This window comes from Orycteropus afer, unplaced genomic scaffold (assembly GCF_000298275.1).
Source record: "Orycteropus afer afer isolate SDZICR_OR568_19922 unplaced genomic scaffold, OryAfe1.0 scaffold00001, whole genome shotgun sequence".
NCBI classification, from domain to species: Eukaryota; Metazoa; Chordata; class Mammalia; order Tubulidentata; family Orycteropodidae; genus Orycteropus; species Orycteropus afer.
Window position 1 is genome coordinate 34,760,581 of NW_006921588.1, and position 14,242 is coordinate 34,774,822.

Genomic DNA, 14,242 nt, shown 5'->3' on the forward strand with positions numbered 1-14,242 from the left:
GCACAAATGGATGCAAAACAAGTTGGCTTATATTTCCCTTATGGGTACAAAACCCTGTACTTTACCATTGGGTACCATCGTCCCAATTCCCATCATACAACTGTCAGTTTATCGTACTAGTGGCTGTGTGTTGCCATAATGCTGCAAGTTATGCCACCAGGATTTAAAATACTAGCAGGGTCACCTATAGTGGACAAATTTCAGTGGAGCTGTCAGAATGAGATAGATTAGGAAGAAAAGTTTGATGATCTACTTCCAAAAGTTAGCCAATAAAAATGCTATAGGTGACAACAATATAATGTCCAATATAGTGCTAGAAGATGATCCTCCTAGGTTAGAAGGCACTGAAAATGCACAGTGGTTTCAACAGTGGTTGTATGCTCAGCAATGGTTGTATGCTTAACAACAGACTTGAGCATGCAAACAATTATGAAGATAGTGCATGACGAGACATTTTGTTCTGTTGTACCTGGGGTCACCATGAGTCAGTGTCCCTATATTATGGGTAGAGGAAATTCATCATGGAGAAGTAAGAATTCTTGTCCTGGTTTATATATATAGTTTTTGTTGCGCCCAAAATTGAAGCCTGTAAACCCAACTTTCAAAAGAAAAGATGCATACATGTGTGCACCATCATGTAATATTCTTTGATTCAGGTCTTATAAGTATGTTTCCTACTTAGATTAACTGGTCTCATGTAGAAGCTGAGCATGTACATGGTTATTTTACTGTTTGCTACAGACCTAATGGAAAGAGTGCTGTGAAACTGAAAGAGGTATGTTTTTCAGTTCACTGAGGTTCCCCATATGCAAAAATGTAACATGTTGCCAGTCAAGCTTGGAGTAGAGAGCATATCATTATGTCTCTTTGTCTCTCTTCTCCTTGGAAGCCATGTTCATTTGACTTAGTGTGTGCCAGAGAAAGCCTGTGACATTTTATGCTCAGGAAGTCCTGAACACAAATTCCCCAAGAGATGCGATTTTTTACTGCTACAAACCTTCATTTTCATGCTGGCATCACATTTAGACAGTTAATTTTCCATATAAAGCAGTTATACTGCCTTCCTTGATTTCTCAGTCAAGAATAAAATTCTGCATCTTGCTCTAGTCACTTTCATTTTCTTAAATAGGGCCCTAAAGTATTTTATGATTATCTTTATTAGTTGGAGACTATATTCAGTCTTAAAAGAATTCTAATGAAAAGAAAACTTCTATTAAAATATTTTAACTAGTTTCAATTGACCATATTACTGGCAATGGAAAAATCCCTAATGGCTAAACCTTTTAAAGCTAATCTGCTTTAACACATTTTCAAACTGATGTGCCATTTGAGATTTAGGTGTTAGCATGCAGAGTGTTTCTCTATTTTTTACATTTATTTTTTTTAATTTAATTTCCCTCTTAACTTCTTGAAAATGAGATAGCCCAATAATATTCCCTAGAGTTGCATGAATGAGCTAAAAGGGCCAAATAAAACAAATTTCTGTATGCAAACTAGCACACAGAAAACTATGCAGAAAAAAGTTTTAAAAAATGTATATTTACACAGAAAGTCATCTAGCAATGCTCAGAGTGAATCAATTATGTTTACCAAAGAAGCACAAAATTATTGACAAATAGAACATTTTGCATAATTGTGTAGAGCTAGAATGACATGGTAGAAAGTGGCTGGCAGCTAGTCATGATAAAAAAAAAAAAAAAAAAAACTATTGTCATTAAGTTTATTCAAACTCATGGTGACCCCATTTGTTACAGAGTAGAACTGCTTCAGGGGGTTTTCTGAGATGTAATTTTTACAGAAACAGATAGTTACATCATTCTTCTGTTATCCTTCTGGGCATGTGCAAACTGCCAATCTCTAGGCTGGTAGTTGAGCATAAACTGCACCATTGAGGGACCTAGTCATCCCAATTTCTTCTCTCTCCAGTTTAATGAACTACAGAGTTATTTCATCACTATAGGGTTCCATATTGTCATCTGTAAAATCATGATAATATTGACTACTTTGGAGTAAATGCTAAATGGGATACTTGGTAGGGTAGTCACTCAATATCAGTATTGATAGCTACCCCATAGATATTTCAATAAACAACTACAAAAGAAATTGAGCTTTCCAAACTAAAATAAACACTGAAGAGACTATTCCTCATGTAGTGTATTTGATTTCTGGCTGGGATCATTCTTTCAGCTACATATTAAGGCAAAATGTGAACCTCATAAACTATAAAAAAACAAAACCTATTGATGTTGAGTTGGTTCCAGCTTACAGTGACCCTATAGTGTGATGCTGGTAGCACAGTAGTTAGGTGCTTGACTTCTAACCAAAAGGTCAACAGTTCAAACCCACTACCCACACCACAGGAGAAAGATGTGGCATTATGCTTCTGTAAAGACTTACAGCCTTGGAAACTCTATGAGGAAGTTCTACCCTGTCCTAGGGTGTCTGTATGAGTTATATCCCTTAGGAATAGCAAATTATTGTGTTAGACTGTGCAATACCTTTACAAAATTGCTTTAAAGGATATAATACTCAACACCACAGAGGAACAGATGGCAAAGAAAGCTTGTTCAATATCTCCCTTCCTTGGGGACTGTGCTATCTGCTAGAAATAACAATGTTGAGCTCCAGGAAGCCAGATATGGTACCCTAGAGAAGGAGTTCACAGAGTGGCACTAAAGAGTCACAGAAAGAACCTCATCTTTTCTCAGGCTTTTCCTGAGAGAGCTTCTGTTTCTGCATTACTGAACTACACATGGTCAAAAAATCCATGGGAAGCAGCTCCACTGCAACTGAGGTAAATCTTTTTAAGGCTCAGTGAAAAGTGGAATGGATACCAGTACTCTATGATTTTCCATCTCATAGAAACTCATTTTATAAATCCTCATGAACAACACAACAAGCTACTTTAAATATAGTAGCACAGAAGGGAAGCATCTAAGTGGATTATCCATATAACATCTTTACGATGCTGAAAGGGAAAAAGAGTGCTCTTATAGACCAATTAGATCAGCACTTTGCATGCGTGACAGAGTGATGTTTAACATTTTCAGCAATGAGGGAGAGAAGCAGAAATAAAATTGTCCTATAAATAAACTGCTGAACTTTAGCATGTGCCATAATAAAGAATTTTCAATCTTCTTAACTCGGAAACTGTGTGCTGTGAATTATAAATATGTCCACAGCATTTGGAACCATTGTGGGCATCAGAAGCGTAATCTGTTTATTCGTTTCACAAATGTTATAGAGAATCTATCAAATGCTAGAAACTCTGTCAAATTTTGAAAATTTATGAAAATGAACAATTAAGAGTTTGTCCTTCAAGAGTTCAGTCTGGTGGAAGTACTGTAGGTTCGTACAATGGTTGTCAGAGGATGTACTGTGTGAATGACTCATATATACTCTCTTTCTCTGTTACATGATGATCCCTATAGAGTTTGATTCTCATTTACTTGCATTCAAAGCATTATCTTAATTGATCAGGGGATACACGCTCAGTCACAACAGTAGGAACCATGGGTTTACTCAAGGGATCCGTCATTCCAATGACTATCATCTCTCATATGGGTTTGGCCATGGAGACTACTCAGTGTTAGAGCAAAGAGTTAGAGAAGTCATTTGGTCAGCAGACACTTTGCTATCAAATTGGCCATCATTAAAAATTCACATTTGTTAAATCTGAGAGTACTCAATAAGCTAAAGTAAAAAGGGTGAATATCACAACTAAAATTCTATGGAAACCATTAGGTTTACTTTAACTACTGTTTCTTTTCATGCATGTGAGGAAAACATAAAAAAAGAGAGAGGTGACTCTATTAAACCCAATTCAAATATTAATTAAATTAATAGGAATTATAACTGCTTTCTAACTGAGATCTTGTAACTAGGTACAGTGGGAAGTGGGACAGGGAGGAATTATTTTTTTCTTGTAAACCTGTGAACATAATTGTATCCATCACTCTTACTCCTTTTCTATAGACAAAAAAAAAAAAAAAGCCAAACTCACTACCATTGAGTTGATTCAACAAATAGTGTAGATTTTATATTCTTTGCCAACACCATAATTCAAATGTATGAATTCTTCTCCAGACTTAAACAGACTGTAAGAAGGACCTGACAATCTACTTCTGAAAATATTGTCCAGTGAAAACATTATAAATAGCAGTAGAATATTGTCTGACATAATGGCAGAAGATGAGCCCCTCAGGTTGGAATGTACCAAAAACATGACTGGAGAAGAGCTACCTCCTCAAAGTAGTGTCGACCTTAATGATGTGAAAGGAGTAAACCTTTGGGACTTGACTTTACTGATGTGGCATGACTCAAAATGAGAAGAAACAGCTGCAAGCATCCATTAATTATAGGAATATGGAATGTACAACGTATGAATCTAGGAACATTGGAAGCTGTCAAAATGAAATAGAATACATTAAGATGGATATCCTAAGCATAAGTGAACTGAAATGAACTGATATTGGCCATTTTGAATAAGACAATCATATAATCTACTATACTGGGAATGACAAATTGAAGACGAGTGATGTGGTATTCATCATCAAAAAGAACATTTCAAGATCTACTCTGAGGTACAACACTGTCAGTGATAGGATAATATTCATATGCCTACAAAGAAGACCAGTTAATATGACTATTTTTCAAATTTATGCAGGAACCACTATAGCCAAAAATGAAGAAATTGAATATTTTTACCAACTACTGCAGTCTGAAATTGATTAAACATGCAATTAAGATGCATTGATAATTGCCAGTGATTGGAATGTGAAAGTTGGAAATGAGGAAATGTTGTCAGTGAAGTGAAAGGGCTGAAAAGAAGATATCAAAGGGCAGCTCAAGAAGATGAAGTAAAGTATTATATGAAATGTGCAAAGTTAGAAAACCCTCAGGAAAGAACACATTCCATTTTCTTAAGCTGAAAGAACAAAGGAAAAAAATTCAAGCCTTGGCATGTGATATTGAAGGATTTTATGGAAAAAATATTGAATGTTGCAGAAGTGTCCAAAGGAGATGGTTGGAATGAACACAAAGTCACTGTGTATTGAAAAAAGAAAATTGGAGGATGTTCAACCATTTCAAGAAGTAGCATATGATCGAGCCAATGGTATTGAAGGGAGAAAGCTAAGCTATACTGAAGGCATTGATGATAAACAAGGCTCCAGGAATAGCCATGAGATGTTTCAACAAACAAATACAATGCTGGAAGCAATCACTCATCTATACTAAGCTACCAGGTCAACTGGAAAAGATCCATATTTGTGCCCATTCTAAAGAAAGGTGATCTAAAGGAATGTGGAAATTATCAAACAATATCATTATCATTGTTTGCTACTGACCGTTAATCCAAAGACCAAGACTTAGTGAAGACACTGGTTAAGGTATAAATTTTTGTCCCCTAGAGATGTAAGTAATTTTAACTAGCTAACAGCCCCAGTGATTTATAGTTTGTTGGACAGCATCCAGTTTTATATCTTACTAAATAATCTTATCCTAACATCTAGGAACTGATCATAATGCCACACTTGTTCCCTCATTATTTAATGAGTTAAATGAAATAATTAACTTCATATTTGTCTAAGAACGATGATTTTAACTTTTGAAAATTACATTTTATTTATATATTAAAAAAATTATTGTGATTTGGGTGCAAATTTATAAAGCACATTTGTTTTACACTCAACAGTTCATACACTGTTTCATGCCACCAATTACAATCACCACAATGGAACAATTCTCCTCCCACCTTCTCTGTGTGGTTACCCCTTCCCTATGTTCCTTCTTACCTATGCATACTTACCTTTCTACCTTCTTCTGTGTGCAAACTGCCCTTCTGATCTCCCCTGGTTCATCATTCTTAGGAGTGCACTTCCCTGGAGTAGGTGTTCAGCTCATAGGCCTGTCTGTTGTTTGGCTGAGAGCTAACCCATGAGAGGGTGTGCAGTTCCAGGCCCTAAGCATAACCCAGGTCCATAGTCTTGGGGGTTTCACCGGTTTCCATCTGACTAGTAATTCTGGTCATTTTTGTGTTTTTGAATTTTGTTCCACATTTTCCCTCCATCTCTATCCAAGATCTCCAAATTTGATCCCTTTCAGAGTGGTTAGCATTGGTAGCCAGGCACTGTCTAGTTCTTTGAATCTCATGGTCATGTAGGCTGAAGTTCCCACGGTCCATTAGTCTTCTGGACTAATTGATTCCATATGTCTTTGATTTTCTTCACTCTTCATTGCTCTAGAGAAGGAGAGACTAATAGTAGCATTCAGTGCTTTGAATGGATAGCTTTTCATTTTTCATGATATTGGGGAAATTATCTGATAACATGTCTTTGACAATTTTGCCTGATTTTTTTCATTGTTCTGGAATTCCAATCAGGTGTATGTTATTTCTTTTCATATCAACTCATGTAACTCTTAGGTTTTCTTCATTCTTTTTTCTGATTTTTTTTTTTTTTTTCATACAAGCAGGTGTTAAGGGATTTGTCTTCTAGCTTGGAAATGTGTCCTTCAGTCAGTTTGAGCTCTTTTTGTCCTTCCAATGTGTTATTTATATCCATAATTTTAATATTCATTTCTGGATTTCTAATTGCTGTTTTCATATGATTTCTAATTGTTTAATTGCTGTTTTTGTCTAATTTCTAATTGTCTATTTACTTAGAATTACCTGATAAGATAGTCCTGGCTCTAGGGGGCTGGGGCCTTGCCTGCTTCCTGTTCCTGATACTTTTGAGCTGTGGTGTTGGTGAAGAATGCTAAAAGTCCCATGGACTGTGAAAAAATCTAACAGATCTGTTCTGGAGGAAGTGCAGCCGGAATACTCCTTGGAGGCGAGAATGGCCAGACTTCATCTCACATACTTTGGTCATGTTGTCAGAAGGGACCATTCCCTGGATAAGGATGTCATGCTTGGTAAGGTGGATGGTCGATGAAAGAAGGGAAGGCCTTCAATGAGCTAGATTGACACAATGGCAGCCGTGATGGATTCAAGTACAGTAAGAATCATGGAGCTAGCAGAGGACCGGACAGTGTTTTGTTCTGCTGTGCATAGGGTCCCTATGATGTAGATGTGTGGGACAGGTGTGCATCTTTAGTTGTTAGGCTGATGGCACTGGGTCACTCCACAGCTGTCTCCAAGTTGGTAGAACAACTGGTGGGAATATGGGTGCAGGTCTCTGTTTGTTGTGAGGAGGAGCTACAGTTGGGATGAGCAAGTATCGTCCATGGTCACTTGTTGATCCTCTGGTACAGGAGCTGATGATGGTGCTCATCCATTGGATGAGGCGGTTAGTGTAGTAGGTATGAATGACTAGTAAAAAGCTGAACTTTGGTGGTGAAGTGGTTAAGGTATTTCACTGCTAACCAAACAGGTTAGTGGTTAGAACACACCAGCTGCACCATGTAAGAAAAATAAAGCAGTCTGCTTCTGTAAAGATTTATAGTCTTGGAGACCAGTGTGGTCACTATGAGTCAGAATCAACCTAATTGTAGTTTGATTTTCCACTTGATAGAGCAGGGAAAAGAGAGAAAAAAGGAAAGAAAATGAAGGAGAAAAAGAAGAGATAGAAGAAGAAAAATAGAATAATAATAAAAGAGAAAAAGAAAAAAAGGGGTGTGAGTGATATGAAAGATTGGTAAAAATGAAAGAAACAGAGGAAGAGGGATAAATGAACAAATAAAAAGGAAAGAAAACTAGGGAAAAGGGAAGGACAAAAATAAGGGGAAAATAAAATAATTGAGGAGGAGGGGCTTTTCTAGTTATGGTCAGGCAGCAGCAGGAGGTTGTAGTGGACCATCTGATCCACCAGAGCAGAGTGTGTGCCTCACTAGGTGAAAGAAAACTGGTGCCAGTGGATACCTCCATGAGAGAAAGCTTTAGGTGTGTGTGTCTCTTGTGCTTTGTGTGAGAAAGATCAGCTAGTGATGCAGATGCAAGAAGGCATAGCTTCAGCCCTACACCCTCGCATTCCTTCTGTTTGGGGTGGGTTGCTGAGGGTGGCATTCACCTGTCAATCAAAGCCCTGCAGTTTGAACCCACCAGCTACCCTCCAGGAGACAGATGAGTCAGCCCTCCTCTACAAAGATCCACAACCTTAGAAACAGGAGACAGCTCCACTTTATACCTAAACGGGCTGCTATAATTTTGAATTGACTTGACAGCTGTGACTCCTGTTGGTGTTTGGTTTACTAGGGATGAGATCTTCTATTCCCTCACTCCCTCTTAATTCTTTGGCTGCTTGTGCCACTGAAAGTCTGAACCATTTCCCTGTACATTCATCTCCCAGTTCCCACACTACTTTAAAACACCTTGGAATCCTCCTGATCTGTTTACCTTGTGTCTTTAACACCATGTGGATTCCATGGAGTCCCCCACCCCCTTCTTCTTCCTCTGTGTTTGTAATGGTTTCTCTTCTTTTCTCTCCTTGGTCAATGACTACACTTCATCTCCTGTTCCAATGTGCACTCAGTCTAAAACTTTATCTTTTCATTAGGTGCTCAAGATTTCAGGATCATAATTTGTATCTGTTTCATTCAGTTTTTCTGTGTTGTGGTTGTAGACGGATTGGGCAGAGTTTGTTAGCATGACACCATATTGTCTCCACCTCTTGAAAATTATATTTTAAATATTTTAAATTCTTCTCAGTTTCTGGCTTCTTCAGGAAAAAAAAAAAAAAACATAGCAAGATACAAATGTTTATCTAGTATTGAAAATTAAATAACAAAAGCAAAATCTTTCAGGAACCCTCTATCTTCCTCTTTCTCTTCAAAAACATTTAAAAGAATTGACTTCTGCTACTATCTCCAAGTTATTACTTCAGATTTATCTTCAGGAAATACCAAACCAGCTTTTGCTTTCACTGATTCACTGATATTGATCTTGCAAATTTGCCAATCTCGTCAATGACCTTCTTTCTGCCTAAATCAATGGACATGTCTTAGTTTTTAACTCATTTAACACTCGAGATCTTTCCTTCCCTTTGAAATTGTCCCCTTCTCTGGGCTTCTATGACATCACAATGTCTTGATTTTCCTCCTCTTTGGCTTCTTTTTGTCTTGTTTTGTCAGAGTTCTTCTCCTTTCTCTGACTGCACATATTCTCATCCTTGTGCGTTCCTTCTATATATTTATAACTTTCAAATCTACATCTCAAATCCAGACTCTGTATTGTAAATTTCAGGTGTGCATGGAGTAGAATATTAAATGGGATTTTCTGTTGTCTCAGAATTTTGACCAGAATGCCAAAATTGAGAACAAAGGTTATAAGAGTATATATTTTCTTTATAAGGGTATAAAGAAAGATGGCAGAGTATTTATGTAGAACTTGTAAGGAAAAATGAAAAAATCATGTCTACTTGACACACCTAAAGGGAATTAAACAGAAAACAAGAATTGAATGATAGGAAACTGGACGAGAGGAATTCTTCTGAGAAGGTTGCCAGAGTACTATGTATTATAAAATTACACACATATGAGGAGGAAGGAGTTGGTTATCTTCCCACTTCAAGCCGTATAAGCAAGTCTACAATTTCATCAGCTCAGCTGATATTTGACTTCAGAGGACCACAGAACCATATGATGCTAATGCACCAAAACAGAGAAGGAATGGTATTCCATTAGGAGAAGTTAATGGTATTCCAGAACAAGAGACTTGTAACTGAGTGTTGCCTGAAGGAATCTGAAGTCAAGAGATCCTTTAGTGAATATAAGCTACGTGTCCACTAAAGGCAAAATGAAAATGGATGCTTTTTCCTGTAGACTCAAGAAAGTTGTGCTTGAATCTTCTTAAAATGGACCTTATCCCAGAGAGCTTTCTGCCAAGAGTGAGTTGATTCAAGAAAAAGAGCCTGGAATATGCAACTACGTGTAGAAAATTATTATGTGTGTGTGTGTGTGTTGGGATGAGGAATGGGGTGGCCAACCAGTGCTGTTATTTCCAGTGGTAGGGAATGAGATGCCCAAGGAACAGGAAGGTTTCAAGGAACAGACAAAATTACCCCATGAAATAAAGAATCAATATTTGAGTGTTTGCCATGCTAGATTCACAGATACTGAGTGCCAAAGGGGCAAGTAAGCTACGTCTTCTAACCTCTTCTAACCCCACAAGAGGACAGAATTACTATCAGCAGTGCAAAGCCTATTCCTGAGAGGCCAGACATGTCGCCACACTCCAGCCTTCTTACTAATCTTGACACCAACTACTCCTCTCAAGACCCATCAACTCTCTGCTGTATTCAATAAATTTGCTGCAGTGGCCACACAGAACTCACAGATTATGAGGTTTATTAGGAAAGCAACAGGCTGCAACTCAAGTTTAGGAACATACTCAGTCTCTCTCAGCCGGGTGTCTCACTCAGCAGCCAACTGTCTCTCTCAGTAGCCAGCTGTCTCAGCAGCCAGTTTTCTCTCTCAGTAGCATGTCTCCCTCAGCAGGTGGTCAGAGAGACTCTCTGCCTCTAAAAAGCAAACCAAACTCTCTGCCATAAAGTTGACTCGACTCATAGCGAGCTCTCCTTGGGTTTCTGAGGCAGTATCTCTATGGAAATAGATTGCCCAATCTTCCTTCCAAGGAGTGCTGGTGGGTTTGAACCACCAGCCTTGTGGTTACCAATCAAATGCCTTACGCACTACACCACCAGAGCTTTCTCTCTGCCTCTAGGAGGGCTCCTTTTGAGAGTGGCAGAGTGGCAAAACTAACCAATCCCAACATCAGAGTTCTACACACCTGGAAGAGAGCAAACTTCCCAGAAGATTGTTTCCTACCTCTCCAACAGAAGTATACCAGGTGGATAACTCTAACAATCAAGTACTCAGCTGCTCACAGCAAAGTGGGAGTTACCAAGACTATGGCTAGAAAAACCATACCCTATAATTTACTACACCACACTGAGTTACAAATGTATCAGTCAAGTAAAACTTTTCTGCCCTTCTTTTTGTTTAGGTCTCCTTTATTTTAACTCAAGTCACATTCAGGTACATTTTCTAACTTTAGATACTTCACGAGGGCTCTGGTGGTGTAGCGCCTAAGGCATTTGAGTACTAACCAGAAAGCTGGTGGTTCAAACCCATCAGCCACTTCTTGTAAGGAAGATAGAGCATTCTACTTCCCTAGAGATACTGCCTTGGAAACCCAACAAGAGGTCATTATATTGGACCCAACTTGATGTCATTGAGTTTGGTTTTGGAGTTTGAGATACTTCATAGTCCTAGATAAGAAGAGACAGGATTTGTTTCATTTTGCAAAAGAACTTATGTGTTTTCTGTTGTATATTTTTAAATAAAAATTCCTTTTGTGCATATGTTGTTGTTGTTGTTGTTATGTGCCGTCGAGTCAGCCCCGACTCATAGCGACCCCTCCTTGGGTTTCTGAGGCAGTATCACTAGGGAAGTAGGATTGCCCAACCTTCCTTCCGAGGAGTGGCTGGTGGGTTTGAACCGCCAGCCTTCTGGTTAGCAGTCAAGTGCTTTAGCCACTATGCTACCAGAGCTCCTTTTGTGCCATCACTGATAACACAGTACTATATTTATGCATATAGTACTGTGTTATCAGTGATGGCAAACATTGATATATGGGTGGATAGATGGGTGGACAGGCTGAATGATTAGATATGTCTATGCAGCAGAGGACTGTGCCCAAGACCATGTATAGGATGGGCAGACAATTTTTCTACAAGTGTATTCGTATATTCTGTAAGAATTTTCAGGTATATAGTAGAGCTGACAAGAAACAAGGTTGCAGTCACTTCTTGACCTCAGCCAGCTACCCAGAGAGAGTGATTAGTTGGAAGTGTGGGCTCAGGACCATGGTCACAGGGGACATCAAGCTCAATTGGCATAACATATTACACAAAAGCATTGTTTCACATCCTACTTTGTTGAGTAGCAACTGGGATCTTAAAAGCTTGCAAGCAGCCATCTAGATGCAATAATGGGTCTCTCCTCGTCTAGAGCAAAGAAGAATGAAGAAAACCAAACATGCATGGAAACAATTAGTCCAAGTGACTGGTACACCATGTGACCCTCAGCCTATATGACTATGAGAACTAGATGGTGCCCAGCTACCACAGTCAACCACTCAGAGGGGGATCTATGTAAGAGACACTGGTTAGAGTGAGGGGACAATGTGGAACAAAACTCAAAATCATAAAAAAAAAAAAAAGACAAAAGGGACCAGGTTTGCTGGTCTGATAGAGCCTGGTGGAATCTCTGAGACTATGGCCCCTAGCTGCCCTTCAGGTCTGGAGTTGAACCCACTGCTGTGGCTTCCAGCCAAACAAAAGACCAGCACATGAGCTGAACTTTTACGTTAGGTAGATACACTCCTTGGAAAAATCAATCATGAGAGAATAGAAGGGCTATGTATGCACAGGGAAACAGCTCAGGGGGCAGAGTGCATGGGAGGGAAGGACACAGGAAGGAGGTGGCTATGGGGAAGAAGTGGGAGGAGAGCTGTTTCACTGTGGGAGATTGCAGTCAATGTCATGAGACAAAGTGTATGCGAACTGCTGTATGGAAGATGAATTTGCTCTGTAAATTATCACCCAAACCACAATAAAATTGAAAAATAAAAAATTCTTTAAGCAAAAGCCACTCATGCATTTGTTAGATTAATAGTCACTATTCTGATGTAAAGGAGCACTGGTGGCACAGTGGTTAAAGTGCTTGGTTGCTAACCAAAAAGCCAGCTGTTTGAGTCCACTAGCCACTCTCCACAAGAAGGAGTGGCAGTCTGCTTCTATAAAAATTTATAGCTTTTATATAAATCCTATGGGACAGTTCTACTGTTCTATGAGGTTACTACGAGTTGGAATTGACTTGATGGCAGAAGATTTATTTTGAGTATTCTGTAAAACCTGCTAACTGATAGCCATATCTCAACGACTCCTCACAGTTAATTGGCTGTTCTCTGAAACACCTGACTGTTCTCTGAAACACCTGACTGTTCTGATGCAAGTTAAATTGTATAGTTCCCAGGGGGGTGTTTTGATTTCCAAACTATCTTTGTCAGTCATCCTTGCTGTTGTAATTATGTAATTTAGTTAAATATTATATCAGCTGATGCAGATGAAAGCCAGTTCTCTCTATGCTATCTAATATGTATGCTTTAGAAAACTCAGTTATGTTAAAATCATAAACAAGACAATTATAAAAGAATGGTGGAAATTTCTAAAAATCTAGGAGGATTTTTAAAAAGTTTTTCTTCTGCTTTTAACAAATAAAGGTGAAAATTATGTATGATTTATTATGGGCTTGGTTTATTGAAAAATTATGACATAACTTAAAGTGGTGTATCAATATACAAATAAATAGTCCCATACCAAAAATGTAGCAAATGGATTTACATTAATATGTTTGGGGTTAAAATGCAAATTTCATAGCATGTGTAGGTGATGATTTTGAAACATGGCCATAAATGATTTGATATTCCTCTCATTAAAAGCTGGGGTCTCTCCCTTGCCCCATCCACACACACACAAAACCCATTGAACCTGGGTGAATTTGTGACTGCTTTGACCAATACAAAGGAGCTCTGGTGGCACAGTGGTTAAGGCATTTGCTTGCTAACTGAAAGGTTGGCAGTTCAAACCCACCAGCTTCTCCACAGGAGAAAGATGAGGAGGTCTACTTCTATAAAACTTCACAACTTTGGAAACCCTATGGGGTAGTTCTACTCTGTCCTGTAGGGTCACTATGAGTCAGAATAGTTTGGTTTTGCTTTTGACCAATACCAATGGAAGATAATAGAATTGATCTTAAATGACATCTTATGAAAGATCACACAGCTTATCTCTTTTTCAGTGGAATTCTTGCTTTAGAAGACCTGAGCTTGATCAGCAAATAGAAGTTTACTTACACAGAGGCCACCATGTTGTGATGAAGCTCTGTTCCCATGTAAGAGCCACATTCATGAACCCTGGTGGACAATTTCAGCTGAGCCTAGCTTTAAAGTCAACCAAGCCTAAGTGCTAGACACATGACTGGAAGCCTCCAGATGATTTCAACACTGAGCCATTTGAATCATCCCAATCATCTAATTCTTCCCATTTGTATCTTCAAACTTTATCAAGCACTGACAATTTATCTCAGTTCTCTGTTGTTGTTGTTGTTATTGTTGTTATGTGCCTTCGAGTCGGCCCCGACTCATAGCGACCGCTCCTTGGGTTTCCGAGGCAGTATCACTACGGAAGTAGGATTGCCCAACCTTCCTTCCGAGGAGTGGCTGGTGGGTTTGAACCGCCAG

General features: G+C 38.7%; 1 protein-coding gene across 1 annotated transcript in view; it reads right to left on the reverse strand.

Moving 5' to 3' along the window:
- Positions 1 to 14,242, reverse strand: part of XIRP2 (xin actin binding repeat containing 2) — a 433,022-nt gene that overhangs the window by 181,407 nt on the left and 237,373 nt on the right. The gene's annotated exons all lie outside the window — the stretch shown is intronic.